Genomic DNA, 15,356 nt, shown 5'->3' on the forward strand with positions numbered 1-15,356 from the left:
TGATCTTCTCCGATTTTGATACGGCTGTGTGCGGTTTTGTCCCTGAAACAGCTGGGAGTTATCCGCACTCTGATAAGCCTGTGTATTTTGAGGCAATTGTTGCAGCAGCTGGGCAATTCTGGGGGTCAGAAATATCTGGCTCCTATGCAGGGCACGTATTGTGGCTATCGTGATTTTCCAGGGTTTAAGTTGCCAGTCAGGAGTCGCCATTATGTAGGCTTGAGCTGTCTCAGGGATTAAATTATGTAACAAACTCTGTATGGCGAACAAATCATTGACCTCCCTTTTAATGCCCGCATTATTATCCCACACTGTCATGAAACGCAGGAGAAATTATGGGACAGTTTCTGTTGGGTTCTGTATGCAAGCCATCACTTGCGAAACATCTGTGTGAGTCTTAGCGCATGCTCTAATAGCCAAAGCAGCGACGGTCTGGATCCACATATCACGCGTCTGTGTCGGCATACACTCAGGAAATGTAAACTCGTCTCTGCACATGGGCCAATCTGCCTTGTATGTTACGATTATCAGCTGTTTAACATCATGAACCAAACAGTTATAAACTGAGCAGACATTAGTCAACCACAACAGATACTCATCTGGGCTTTTAGAGGGACTGGGAGCGTGATTAGTGACATCCATGACTTCAGCGGGTGTCCAAGGCTTATAAACTGGAATTTCTCCTATTAGTATTTTCAGGGCGGTCACAGTTTCAGCAGAATTATTATTCTGAGATGTTTGCAGTCTCGTGATAATTCTATGCGGGACAGGCTTTCTAAAACAACGGCGTGTCTGGATTGTATAATGTTTTTGGTGCAGGACTAGGGGTGGGGGTTTGTAATGGGCTGCTGTCTGAAACATCCCCTCCATGGTCCGCTGCACTGTGTTCCTGCTGCTCAATATCTTGTTCTCTATACTGTCCTGACTGATATCTCAACCCATTTTCATTCATGATAGCTGCAGCTGTCATTAACAGATCATCATCGGAGTTTCTCGGAACAGGATTTGAGAGTTCTATCGCAGGAATTATTTTTGTACAGAGATCTACAGCCTGCTGTTCTTCCAGCAGCCCAGCGTCTGTTAAAATGCAAATTAGCTGAGAGAGGCTGGGAGATTTCCCTTGTCTTTTCAGCCAATCGTACATAACTGATTTCGCAATGGCTGCAACGTCCTTTCCGTTTCTTTCCTTAATTCTGGACATGTTCTCTGATTTAACATCAAAAGCAGCCTCTAGGCTAAGCAAATGACAACTCGCCGCACATTAAGAAACCCTATCAATCAACGCTTTGAGCTCAATGGAGCCTCGCTCGGCGCCAACTGATTTTTCATTTTTCCACTCATCATAACCTCTTTTTTCTGCAATAGCCATCCAAGCTTTAACACATTCTTTCATGTATCCTATATCCCAGGAGCAATTCGCCTAATTTTCAATGAATTTAAACGCCTGCCACAACACGGTCATGTCAAATGTACCAGTTAAAGGCCAATGAAATTGAATCTTCCCTTTATGACTATTCTGTTGTGAGTGTTCACAAAGTAACGAGGTAAACGGCATAACTTTAGACCAATACAAGCTTCTTCCTACAATTCCAAACGGCATATTAGGGGAAAACATATGAGTGTAGTGGCTGTCTGTAATAGGATTGTTTGGAAGTGTCTTGGTGCGTGAATTCGCTTTCCACTTACCAACTGAATCGTTTGTGGACACAGTATTACCCATGTTTAACGGTTAGTACAATAAAACAAACACTGCAATGTAGACAAACAAACATAAACTCGTAACAAACATCAGCGTGACAGAAAACTCCTCCAACTTAATTTAATCCGAATTAGGGAGACTTTCAGAGGGGGTAGAGAAATATCTGTTTAATTATGAGTGCCTTCTTACTCATAATCCTTGTACAAGTGCTAAGAACGGAATCTGTTGAAGAGCAATAACTAATTTATTCTCGATCAACAACCACTGTCCTGAGTCAGCAGTGCTATGCTGTCCGTCCGAGAGCATAGACTTTAATTTTTTATTTTTTTCCCCACCCTTTCTTCCAAAACAACAGCCAAATTCAGCAACTCATCAGTTATGAAAACACAGCGCGATATCACATTCTCATACCACCCTTCCCATAAATAACCGCTTTCTTTAGTTCGAAATCGGCAATGGTGTGGAATAATGTGACACTGTGCTCCTTCCTCTCTCTTGCCTGCGGCTCCGCCACAGGGGGGAAGAGAATCGGCAGGCAGCCAGGAAGAGATGCCAGCTGTCAATTTAATCAGTTTAACCTCTGAAATCTCCAGAATTCAGCGATTTGTTTCAATACAAATCTATCACATTGCTTCTAATGCAGAAGCTCCACTTTACTGATGCTCTCTTTTAAGGTCTATCCGAATATTTTCTGTGTGTAATTGTCCGGTAATTTAATTCCGAGAAACACACACAGAGGAAATCAGTCAAAGTCGATATCCTAGGTTATTTATTAGCCCCAAATATTCTCATTGTTTTTACATGAGCTGTGCTTGCTCTGTAGGCACGTGCCCCAGCAGCAATCACAGGGAAAATCGGCCAGGACAAAGTCCCCTAGACACCGCTTCGTCAGGTTATGAATTAAACCCCCAAATGTAAACGAGTAGAGAAACCAAAAAAAAATGCAGCCGCTCAGTTTCACAGGTAATTTTATGATACCGTCAATCACAGATTCTGGTAAGGCAATGTCCAAATATAGATTTGAAATTACACTTACCAGTCTCTGAAGATCTTTTGGTATCCTGTCGACAACGCCAATTTGTAGAGGAAACTTCTGTGTAGCAATGCATCTGGAGTCACCGACTCATGAAAGAGACATAGGACAAGCAGGAGTTCTGTCAAACACTGAGATTTAATACAGGTATCGGCTGGAGAAATTCACATCACAAGTCACACAGTCAAAGGTTCTGACTGCACGGGTGGGTTGCCATGTCAAATCTGAATCCGCCTCTCATCCTAATAGACCTTTTAACCAGCTTACAGGGAGTCAACCCCCACATTGGGGAAGGCATCTGTGTCCACCTGGAAGCACTGAATTATCTTTATCTGACTCTAGGGCTCTTGTGACCGAGAGTTGACCGGTCATTAAATTGCTAAGGTCAGCCACAGCTGACCGTTCCCCTTCCTTAGGACAGATACCAGACTTCGGCTTGGTCATAAAACGTCAACAGGCTGAAAGGTCAAATATCTTAGTAAAGCTACAATTATTCCCTTACACTTTGTTTTAGTTGATTTCTTGAAGCATCTGACTCTTAATGGCAGTTTCTGATTTTGAGGCTATTTCAGTGAAACAAGGCTGTTTTGAACATTTGACAGATTTATGCTTAATTATCTCAAAAAGTTAGTGAAAGATACATTTTTGAGTATAAAAGATGAAAACTAGAAAATGAAGTACTTTGTGTTAGTAGATCTATGTTAAGAATCGGACTCTTAATGGCAGTTTGTCATTTTGAGGCGATTTCAGTGAAACAAGGCTGTCTTGAACATTTGACATATTTATGCTAAATTCTCTCAAAAAGATACTGAAAGATACACTTTTGTGTTTAAAAGGTGACCACTACCATGAAGTACTCTGTTTGTGTAGATTTCGTTCGGAATCTGACTCTTAATGGCAGTTTGTGTTTTTGACGGTATTTTAGTGAAACAAGGCTGTTTTGAACATTTGACAGATTTATGCTTAATTCTCCCAGAAAGTTACTGAAAGATACACTTTTGTGTATAAAGGCTGAAAACTGGATAATGAAATACTTTATTTTAGTAGATTTCTTGAAGCATCTGACTCTTAATGGCAGTTGTGATTTTGAGGCGATTTCAGTGAAACAAGGCTGTCTTGAACATTTGACATATTTATGCTAAATTCTCTCAAAAAGATACTGAAAGATACACTTTTGTGTTTAAAAGGTGACCACTACCATGAAGTACTCTGTTTGAGTAGATTTCGTTCGGAATCTGACTCATAATGGCAGTTTGTGTTTTTGACGGTATTTCAGTGAAACAAGGCTGTTTTGAACATTTGACAGATTTATGCTTAAAGATACATTTTAGAGTATAAAAGATGATAACTAGAAAATAAAGTACTTTGTGTCAGTAGATCTCGTTAAGAATCTGACTCTTAATGGCAGTTTGTGATTTTGAGGCTATTTCAGTGAAACAAGGCCGTTTTGAACATTTAACAGATTTATTTCATTTCATTTCAAACCTTTATTTAGACAGATAGGTCCCTTGAGATCATGGATCTCTTTTACAAGGGAGACCTGACCTGACCTGACCTGACCTTTATGCTTAATTCTCTCGGAAAGTTACTGAAAGATACATTTTTGAGTTTAAAAGATGAACACTAGAAAATGAAGTACTTTGTGTTAGTATATCTTTGTTAAGAATCAGACTCTTGGGGTTTCCGGTTATGGCGTTGGAGTGATCGGTCGCATTGGCGTTTGCTCCCTAAACCTTTTTCGCTTTTACACATATACACCCAGACGTCTGTTACTTTTCTTACTTTTCTTACATTAGGAGTGCCTCAGTAACTTTTTCGTTGTTGAAATGAGTAAAACTCAAGGCAGTCGTGGCAAAAGTCAGCAACAAACTAAACTCTTCAGCTCGCAAGATAAAGAGGCTAACAAGATGGCCACCAGTGCTTCGGAAGCTAGCGTGCAGCCGCTAACACTCGTTATGCTAGGCGGAGAGCTTGAGAAACTGCGTAAAGACGTAACAGGTGAACTTACCGCTTCTATGAACACCGCCATGGCCCCAATCCAAGCCTCTCTTCAAAACACCGACACCGTGGCTACACATACTGCCACCATCACCGGAATGGAAACGGCTCTCAGTGCTCATTCAGATGGAATCACTACTCTGGAGCGAGAGGTGGCCGTATTGAAATCCAAGTTGGAGACCACTAATCAGGTGAATGATAGATTGCAGCTGGCGGTGGAAGACCCGGTTTCACGTTCCAAACGACAGAATCTCCATGTGATTGGCATTCCAGAAGGAATGGAGGGGGATGATGCTTGTCTCTTCATGACTACACTGTTCAAGAAGATGGTCGGAGACCCTGAGCTGGATACCTTGGAGCTAGACCATGCACATCGCAGTATGGCTCCGAAATCGCCGCAAGGTTCCCGGCCCCTCATTGTCCGCTTCCATAAATATTCCCAGAAGGAACGTGTGCTGATGTGGGCTAGGAAATCCCGGGATGTCTCGTACCAAGGTCATCCCATCAGGATCTTTGAAGATTTCAGCGCCACACTCGCCAAGAAGCGGGCCGCCTTTAACAAAGTGAAGTTGCAGCTCTACAAGGAGGGAATACGCTTCGGCTTACTCTACCCAGCCCGCCTGCGTGTTACTTTTAACGGACAGACTCACATTTTTGACTCCGCGGAAGAGGCAGAGCGTTTCTATCAGGTTCATAGCAGTAAGTGAATGATCAGGAGGATTCTGTCCACATACCCCCTCTGAATCTTGTTTTTCACTTAAGTTATTTTTATTTCTATAACCGAGCTAAAGCTACACAGACATGAACGTTAAATTAGACATTGCTTGCAGCTCCCTGCTAGGCCAATAGAGGTCACTGCTGTCTCGTGTATGGGGGTGTGGACTGGGGAATGACTGCAATTCAGCTGCGGTTGTATATGTGATAATTATACATTTGGAAGGGAAGCAAACTACACCGTAGTTAACCGGAGGTGTGCAGAACATTTCCTGCGTTACAGGATGAGTTTAGGACAAGATTGTAGTGATTTGTTAGAGATTCAGACATCTGATCTCGTTGGGTTGTGTTTTTTGTGTGTGTTTTTTTCTTTCTCTTTCTTTCTCTTTTTTCTCAATACGGGAGGAACTTTTTTCTTTGGTGCCCATCTTTATAACACATTTGAAGTTGTTACCTTGCTCTGTGTTGTAGCCTACTGGCTAATTCATAATTTCATCATATTATTCCAAAGGCTGATATTGTGGCTCATGCTCTATGGCTGATATGAGACAGAGAGCTACGCAAGGATCAATCAGGTTTACAAGCTGGAATGTCAGAGGACTTGGCGGGCCTTCTAAAAGAGCCAGAGTATTCTCACATCTTAAGGATATGACGACGGACATTGCTTTTCTGCAGTAGACCCACCTGCGTGTCTGTGACCACACCAGACTGCGGAAACCCTGGGTCGGACAAGTGTTCCACTCCAGCTTCAATAGCCGTTCCAGAGGTACAGCAATTTTACTAGTGATGGCAGTTTGACACTGAAGCTTCGAACGGAGCTTCAACCCTGGACTTCCTATTCCATAGAAGCAGTGCTTCGAAGCTTGCTTCAAATCACGTGACATATGACGTCAGAAGCAGCAACTGCTTCAAATCATGTGACATGTGACGTCCGAACCAGTAACTGCTTAATTTCCTGAATTAATCACTTGACTGGTTTGCGGTCCATTCACGCTATTCAATGCACTGCCTCGTCTCTATTCTGACAGATGACAGGTTGAAACAGTTTCGAATTTGAGCGCTTCAACACTTTATGACTGCTTTAACAATGCGCAATGTGTGGATTGTCGTAGTTTGCGTTGTTGCTGTTGAGTTGTTGTTGGTATTGCATTTGAATTGTAGTATCATTATAGAGCAAGCCAGGAAGAAAGATAGGTCGTTCTGGCTCGGGAAACACTTCGAAATGTGGAGAAGTTTTGAACATAAAGACAATTATCAGTAATATAAAAACAGTTCAATATTTCAAGGAATAGATAGCCCAGTGGGTAGAGCCGGCGGACCGAATGCGGTTAGTTGTAACCCTAGCAATCGGCTATCTGCCTCACGTTTTATTACACAAATTCGCAAATCCCCCCATACAATAGTTACAGACCCAAAGGAGATAAATAATGTTTTCGCTTCGTACTATTCTAATCTTTACCAATCAGAGGCTCCACCTGACAACATCTTAATGAAACAATTTTTGGATAATTTGGACTTCCCTATGATCAATGAAACAAGTAAAATGAATCTAGATGCTCCAATCAGTTTAAAGGAGGTTACAGACAGTCTCAGATTAATACAGAATGGCAAGGCACCGGGCCCGGACAGCTTCCCAGCTGACTTTTAAAAGAAATTCTCTGATCAACTGGCTCCCTTGCTATTGGATATGTTCAACGACTCCTTAGAGCGTGGTTCCCTTCCTCCATCCGTAACTCAAGCATAAATGTTAATCATTCCAAAGAAAAACAAAGATCCAGCAGAATGTAGCACCTGTTAGTTTGCTCAACTCTGACATAAAGCTATTAGCTAAGACCCTGGCTAGCCGCCTGGACCCCTGTCTACCAAACATTATTTCGGGTAATCAAACTGGCTTCATAAGGGGTAGACAGTTGTCCTTAAATATTCGCCGCCTCCTTAATATTATAATGTCTAAGTCTAGCACACAAGAGGCTGAAATGGTAATCTCTACGGATGCGGAGAAGGCTTTTGACCGAGTGGAGTGGGGTTATTGATTTTCAGCTCTTGACAAGTTTGGTTTTGGTCAAAGATATATTTCATGGATTCAATTGTTGTATAGTGCTCCTGTAGGAGCACTATACTGCCCTGTCTCTGACCCGTCCAACTCATACTTACCTGGCAGGGGAGATACCATGATCACCAAGGTGGTGGTTCTCCTTTGGCTTTGTTGCTGTCGTGCGGTTTAAGGGGCGCAATAAAGTATCCGTGGTAACCCAAGACCAGTGGGTTCACCATGGCATCAAACCAGACCAATCGCCGGAACGCTGTTCGTTTTGACCTTCTGGAAGATCTACAGATGGACCGCTTGCAGTTCAGCCGACACATCCTCCAGAAAGAGCTTGATTTTTCATCAGACCATATGGAATACATCTTTGCTTACCCGGGGAAAAAGATATTTGAGGTCATCTTTACAACCAGCCAACACTTCCAAAACTGCCTGGAGAGATTCGAAAAGAAGAAAACGTCAGCATCAGGCTTTGATAAGATCAGCATGACACCACTTGCCGAAAGGGACCTGAAAACTGTTTATGTGATGATATTTTCAGAAGAAGTCAGGAACCAGGATGTCTGGACTTGGATGACAAGATACTGTGAAGTACAAAATGCAATAGAGGTGATGGAAATTGATGGAATAAAAACCGGGTCTAGACGTTTCCAGGTCCGTCTCCAACGACAGGATGGCCTGCTGAGACACATTCCCAACACCATACAGTTGGGAGCCTTCAGGGGATCTGTCTTCTACCATGGGCAGCCAAAAGAATGCAGGAAGTGTGGCAGTCTAGACCACCTTGCAGCAGACTGTAGCCGGAATATCTGCAGGATCTGCAAAGTAACAGACCACTCATCAGCAAATTGCCCAACCCCTGTCAAGTGCAACCTCTGCTCCTCCGAAAACCACCGCTTCAAAGACTGCCCGCATGCTTACTCCAACCGGGTGAAACTTTCACTTTTTGAAACCCCTGAAGCCAGAGAGGAGGAACACGCAAATGAGGAACCAGAAATCAGTCAGGCTTCCCGCTCAGAAACCAACCAAGAACCAACAAATAATGTCTCTCAGCAGCCAATACAAGAGCCCATTCAGGACCAAGAGAAGGAGACATCAGGAGGTGAATCGCTCATTGACTGGAGCGCCGACACAGTGGAGGACATCTTAGGCACGACCTACATCCCCCTCCCTATGGCCGACGCTACAGTCCATAAGGCAGATCCACTGCCCAACCACGACCCAGGTACCAGAAACGGGAGGAACCCTGGGACCCTTCAAGACGCCGAGAATACACTAGATTCCATAATGGCAAAGCTCACCACTCCTCAACCCCAGGGGAAGCAAGTACTCAGGGAGGACCCCCCTGAAAAAGCACAGGCAAGTGTCCCTTTAATCCTACCTATCGCCATCAACCAGAGAAAAGACGCAGGGGATTCACCATCATGGAAACGCCCCCAGGAGTCATCACAGTCAGGTGAACCCTCCCCCTCCCCAACCTCAAATCCCTTACTTGAGCCTGAGGATGTATTTGCTGTCCCTTCGGCTACATCTATAAAGGATATCTATCTGAAAAAAGAAAGGGCTATGAAATCCAAGAAAAAGAGATCAAAGAAGACGCCCCAATGGTGACACTTTGAAAACCATGCCGAACTTTCTGTATAAAATTAACCGCCTTTAAGAAATGCCAAATGTCCACACAGTCAGTGGTAAAGTTTTAGCCTCACAATGGTCCATGACTACATTCTCAGGGACAGAGTGAAGTTTAAGGTGGCCGAAATTAAAATCAGGTGGAAAATTGATGAAGTGATGGATGCACTTTAAATGATTTGTTGTTGGGAAAACTGAAGATTTTGATGCACTTTAAAATGAATTGTTGTTGGGACAAGAACTAAAGATATTGATGCACTTTAACTGAATTGTTGTTGGGAAAGAAAAAGATAAATAGCTGCAGATATTGATGCACTTTTAACTGAACTGTTGTTGAAAAAGACAAAATATTTGAATGCATTTTAAATGAATTGTTGTTGGAAAAAAGAAGAAAACATATATTTTGTTGTAATAGGAGTATAATTGTGTTTTTTTTAAAACAGGAAAATGTACCTGCAAGTTTGTCCTTTGTAAATTATGTGCCTTAATACCAATAAAGCGTCTAAAAAAAAATTGGTTCACCCAGGGCGAGGCTCGGCCATTGCACCCCGGCTATGCTGACCGCCGCAAATTCCCCAAATGTGGGAATCTCGACTGCATAATTTGTGGTAGTGGGGGACTGCGTTCGCGCTCTCCCCTGATTATAGTGTTGAAGAAAAGGTCAAAGAAAACCTGGCTACTTGCAGTGAGCCTCACTCAGCGTGCCACGCTCCAGAGCCAAGCAAGTTCAATTTGTCATCTTTAGCGACTTTGGCATTGAGTCCAAAAAAAATCCGCTGCAGTTTCTGCCCTCAATTGAAACCATCTGTTTTGGTTTCGAGATGCGTCTTTCTTTGTTTTTCCACAAGTCAGGAGATGGGTGCACCGTTCCCGGAGGCGCTGCAATACCGGGTCGATGCATGGAGTGAACGGGGCAAGCCCCTCTTTCAGCTCCCAGTGCTAAAAATCCATTTAATATATAGTCCCCGTATAGGGGACGTATCAGATATTAAACTGATAAGAACAGATTTTTTTTTTTAAATTTTTTTTTTTTATAACAAATCTTCAATTTACTTCATTCATATACACAGTTTACAAACAAGTAAACAATTGACATTAAATACAACACATATAACACTTTTACTTTTTATACATGCAAATACAGTTAGGTGTTCTGGTCTTCACCCCACCAGCCCTAAATGTTATGTTTTGCATGGGGCTTTTGTTGTTTTTGTGTTTAACTTGTTGTGTGCTCCTTTTACCCCTCACTACTCTGTCTTTCTGTCTCTGCAGGGCTGGTGTGTGACAGGGGGGCGTGGCTGGTTACTCCTGGCTGCAGATGAGGCACACCTGTCCCCACTCACTTGATTACCTGCTCTTTAAGAGCCTGGCCCTCACCTCACTTCTCTGCCAGAGTATTGTTAATGCTGTCCCGCGGTCCGGAGTGCCTTTCTGCAGCCTGGAGTCTGTTGTAGTTGGTTAAGGAGTTCTTTTTTAGTTTTGGTCGGAAACGTTTTCCCGCAGCTTTGTTTTTGGTTTACTACGGCCAGCCAAGCTCCCTGTCGTCAGTACCTGCCTTGGATTACCTTGTCTATTAAACTTTTTGAAACTTTATTTGTGTCAGTCTCTGCTTTGGGGTCCTAGTAGTATCTAAACGTCACACTAAACCTCCCTTCCATCTTTCCAAAGCTGCGTGTTGTCCCCATTTCAGAATGTCCCTCTCCATTCTCCCCTTCATATCTGCCCTTACTTTTCCTATTATCCCCCTTATGCTGCTGCAGCATTTGTTCTTTGCAACATCCTGCCTAGCCAGCCAAAGATGTCTCTTGAGCAGGCTTACCACTAGCCAAACGGGGAAACTTGCCCAAAATGTACCAGGACCCGAGCCCCTTTCAATCCCATCCCATGTAATTTTAAACCCAGGAAAACTCTGTCCTAACCACCCTTCTACTCTTCTCCATGCTCCCTGTGCGAATGTACAGTCCCACATGACATGTCTGATGGTCTCTTCATCCTTACAATCTGGCCTAGGGCACACCGGAGACCTTGCCAATCCATGACGGTACATGATTTCCCGCACTGGCAGGCACCTGAACAGGCACAGCCAGTTAAGGTCCTTCAGCCTATTGTCCAGTCCCTTCGGCTGGATCCTCCTCCACACTTTGGATGGTATTCCAATAACAGGACCTGTAAGAGAAACTTCAGTTGCAATGGAAATCAGGACACGGAGAGACAGGAGGAGCAGGAATTATGAATGTCAAACACTGGGATTTATTGAGAGATCCAACGGCCGGGAGAGATTACACATCATAGTCACATTGTCATGTCGGCCACCTTGCAATCTCTGCAGCCATAGCTCAAAAACATGGTCTGTATATCCATAAGGAGTGGCCTATTTTCCAGCCTCTGGTAATCAACCCCAGACCCTAAAAACAAAGACATCTCTATATGCGCCTTCAAACCCCTCACCCACAGGAAAGCAGAAGACCTCTTTGACCTTTGTCCTCCTCTAGTTACAGACAGAGCACAGGCAAGAAGAACTGAGAATCTTAAAATACAAAGAGACATCCTTATAATATTATCTAACAGATCCACTCTTTTATCAATTTATTGATAACCAATTAACATTAGTCTAAGAATATTTCAGTCACTACTTAAATCAAATAAAACGTCCTCAGAGTTGTGTGGATTTCTCATTACATTAATTACATCAAAAGCAGAATAAGATTGAAACAGTCAATCACAATGGTTGATACAGACAACCACAATAGAAAAATCATCTTTCTTCAGGGTTTGATTTATTTTGTCAAAAGGCACAATAATAACACATGCAATACAAAAATATAATAGTAAAATATATGTTTAAAAACAAGATCTTTTATCATTTATCACTCTGTTAATCTCATTCATCAAACACAAATTCAAAATCAGCTTACATTTTAAAGATTTACTTCAAGGCAATTACTTATTAAAACACAATTAGAATGTAGGATTATAAGAAATCCAATTGAGGTATAAATCACAATCATTAGGGATTCAGTTAAAATTCAAAGTTAAGGTATAAATTCACAGTGATGAATCGATCAATCTGTAATCTGTAAAGTGTCCTCAATCTTTAACATTACTTTACGTTTACTTCAATACACTTATTCAAGAGTAAGGCACTTTACTACATACATTTTATTCAAATACAGTTGTTTAACATCTGAAAAGGAAAAGTCAGACATTTTATTTTAACAACCTGAGGAAGGAAAAATCAAAACATCTGTTCTTTATTCAAGTAAAAATCAAAACATCTATTCGTTTGAAACCGTCAGGCAGTTAATTTTATTTACTGTATCAACAATGAGAGAGACTAATCCCTCGTACTGTAAAGATTCTATGGGGAAAAGTTGTACCAATCCTCAGCCTCATTGCTAATTCTGGATGCTATGTCCAGCTCACTAAACCAGCTTTCGTGAAAGGAATTGGGCTAAACATGGGAGAATGCATAGATTCTGGCATATTTTGCACAGCAAACAGTTGCTAATAATGCGTTCATGTACGTAGTTTAACATTAAACTTGCTGCAGAATTAGTTTTAGTTCGTTTAACACTAGAACCGCCAGAGGTCGCTGTATACCTATATCCGCCAACGGGTAAAGTTTACCCGCTATTGATTTCCAAGGTACAATGTACCATACAGAACGGTGAGTTTTGATCGCACAGGGATGACATGTATACCAATATAATCTGTGGACTCTCAGTTTTTCATATTATGTGACCCGCTCTATCAAAATCAGTCGGAAGTCGCAACGGCTCATTTCAGAATAAACGTGGATTTACGTAAACAACTATTTTCTTTCAGGGTTCGGGTGTTTTGTTTGATTTTAAACAAACAAAGTCTTGGCTTTCAGAATATGAAACTTTTATTTCCAAAATCACACGATAAATACATTTTTGAAGCTTGTAAAGGGACGAAGACAGGCACCTCTCACTCGCAATCTGCTCTTCCAGCAGCGCCGCCCCCCCCCTCCCTCCGGCTGAAATTATGAATGTAAGAGTAAAGTAATCATAGATAACACGGCAGGGTCCGTTACAGTTTGTTTTCATCTGATTTAAATTAAACAAAGTCTTGGCTTTCAGAATATTAAACTTGTTTCGGCAAATTCAGATGATAAATATAACTTTGAAGCTTCGGCATAATTACAAGCGGAGAGCGGAGTAACTTGACAGCAGGCAGCAGCAGGCACAACAACAGCCGGTGTTTCTCGTGAGGGTTTTCTCTGGGAAACAAACACAATACACACAAACGCAAAAATACACAAACACACACACGTATACACATACACACACACTCGCGAGCTTCCCCTCCAAATGAAAATATCTTCCCTCCGTAGTATTTTGATCATTTTGATCGCAAAATCAATAGCGCGAGGAGCGCTGCATTTCTATGAGGTAAATATTACCCGCTGGCGGAAATAGGTATAAATATCCATTTTTTTGGCGATTTTTTCAATCTGACTTCATATTGACCATTTTTAACAACACATGGTGTTACATAACACACTTTCAGGAAAAGTCACGGACTGGGAGACTTTAATATTTTATTGAAAAAAAGTTACATACAATAAAAAAACAGCTGCGGGTAAAATTTACCCGTTGGCGGTTCTAGTGTTAAAAGGAGTGATTAAGGCCTTTTTGAAAAATCTACATCACCTGCTGAGTATTTAAGTGGAGTGGATAGAACATTTGTTTTTCTATCTAAATGTAGCATGCAGTAGCACCTGGATTGGGAACCTGGTAATCTGGTTTCCTCGTTGTACATTTGACCTGGTAATGATTAAGGATAGTAACATTGTCTGTTATAATATTAGAAATATCTTATTGTTCAATACCTTATCAATCTGAAAATATCAATTAATTTATTTTGTTTAGTGTGAAAGTGTAATCTGATCTGACAAAATATATTTGTCACCACTATTTAACACATATCTGTTCATCGGAAATATAAAAACAATCATTAATTGTACATCTGTAATCATCTGGTCATTCAATTCAAATGTTATCTTTGTACAAGAGCTAGGCAAGGCAAGGGAAGGCAAGGCAAGGCAAGTTTATTTATATAGCACTTTTCGACGCAGGGTAATTCAAAGTGCTTTACAAAAAAAAAAATGAAAGACATTAAGCATTAAAAAAGAAAAGCTAACAAAATAAACATTAAGGAAAAATACATGGATAAAAGTTACAGTGCAGTCTAAAATATGAATAGTTCAATTAAACATTACAAGAAAAAGTACATGGATAAAAGTTACAGTGCAGTTTAAGATATGAATAGTTCAATTTAAAGCAGCGACAAAAAGAAAAGTCTTCAGCCTGGATTTAAAAGTAGTAAGAGTTGCAGCGGACCTGCAGGTTTCTGGGAGTTTGTTCCAGATATTTGGGGCATAATAACTGAACGCTGCTTTACCATGTTTAGTTCTGACTCTGGGGACAGAAAGCTGACCAGTCCCTGAAGACCTGAGAGATCTGGATGGTTCATAGTTTAGCAGGAGGTCAGTAATGTATTTTGGGCCTAAACCATTCAGTGCTTTATAAACCAGCAGCAATATTTTGAAATCTATTCTTTGACACACAGGAAGCCAGTGTAAAGACTTCAGAACAGGAGTGATGTGGTCCACTTTCTTAGTGTTAGTGAGGACTCGAGCAGCGGCGTTCTGAATATGCTGCAGCTTTCTAATATATATATATATATTTCTTTAGTGAGACCTGTGAAGACACCATTGCAGTAGTCCAGTCTACTGAAGATAAAAGCATGGACACGTTTTTTTTTTCAAATCCTGCTGTGACATTAGTCTTTTAATCCTAGATATGTTCTTTAGGTGATAGTAGGCTGATTTAGTAACTGTAAATCACTTACACGTGTGTGTGTGTGTGTGTGTGTGTGTGTGTGTGTGTGTGTGTGTGTGTGTGTGTGTGTGTGTGTGTGTGTGTGTGTGTGTGTGTGTGTGTGTGTGTGTGTGTGTGGTGTGTGTGTGTGTGTGTGTGTGTGTGTGTGTGTGTGTGTGTGTTTGGTTGGGGGTAGCTAGATGTTCCTCTTTGTGCCTTTAGGCCATAAAAAAAAACCCCAATGGTCGCTCTGTGGTCTTGCTCAGATTCTCTGCCCCTCCAAAGGTCACGCCTGTGTCTGACCTCGGGTGCAGGATTTTAGGAGCAGAGGAAGGGGGAGATTCCGTCCAAAATGCAAACCTCTCCATGACTTGTCTTTAAAACGTTCTTTAA

General features: G+C 41.7%; 2 pseudogenes; one reads left to right on the forward strand and one right to left on the reverse strand.

Annotated features, from left to right (window-relative positions):
* Positions 1 to 9,604: 9,604 nt before the first annotated feature.
* Positions 9,605 to 9,757, forward strand: LOC117448739 (U1 spliceosomal RNA; annotated as a pseudogene).
* A 214-nt stretch (positions 9,758 to 9,971) lies between these two features.
* On the reverse strand, positions 9,972 to 10,141 carry LOC117448760 (U2 spliceosomal RNA; annotated as a pseudogene).
* Between the last annotated feature and the right edge of the window lie 5,215 nt (positions 10,142 to 15,356).

This window comes from Pseudochaenichthys georgianus, chromosome 6, assembly GCF_902827115.2.
Source record: "Pseudochaenichthys georgianus chromosome 6, fPseGeo1.2, whole genome shotgun sequence".
In the NCBI taxonomy this organism is placed as follows: Eukaryota; Metazoa; Chordata; class Actinopteri; order Perciformes; family Channichthyidae; genus Pseudochaenichthys; species Pseudochaenichthys georgianus.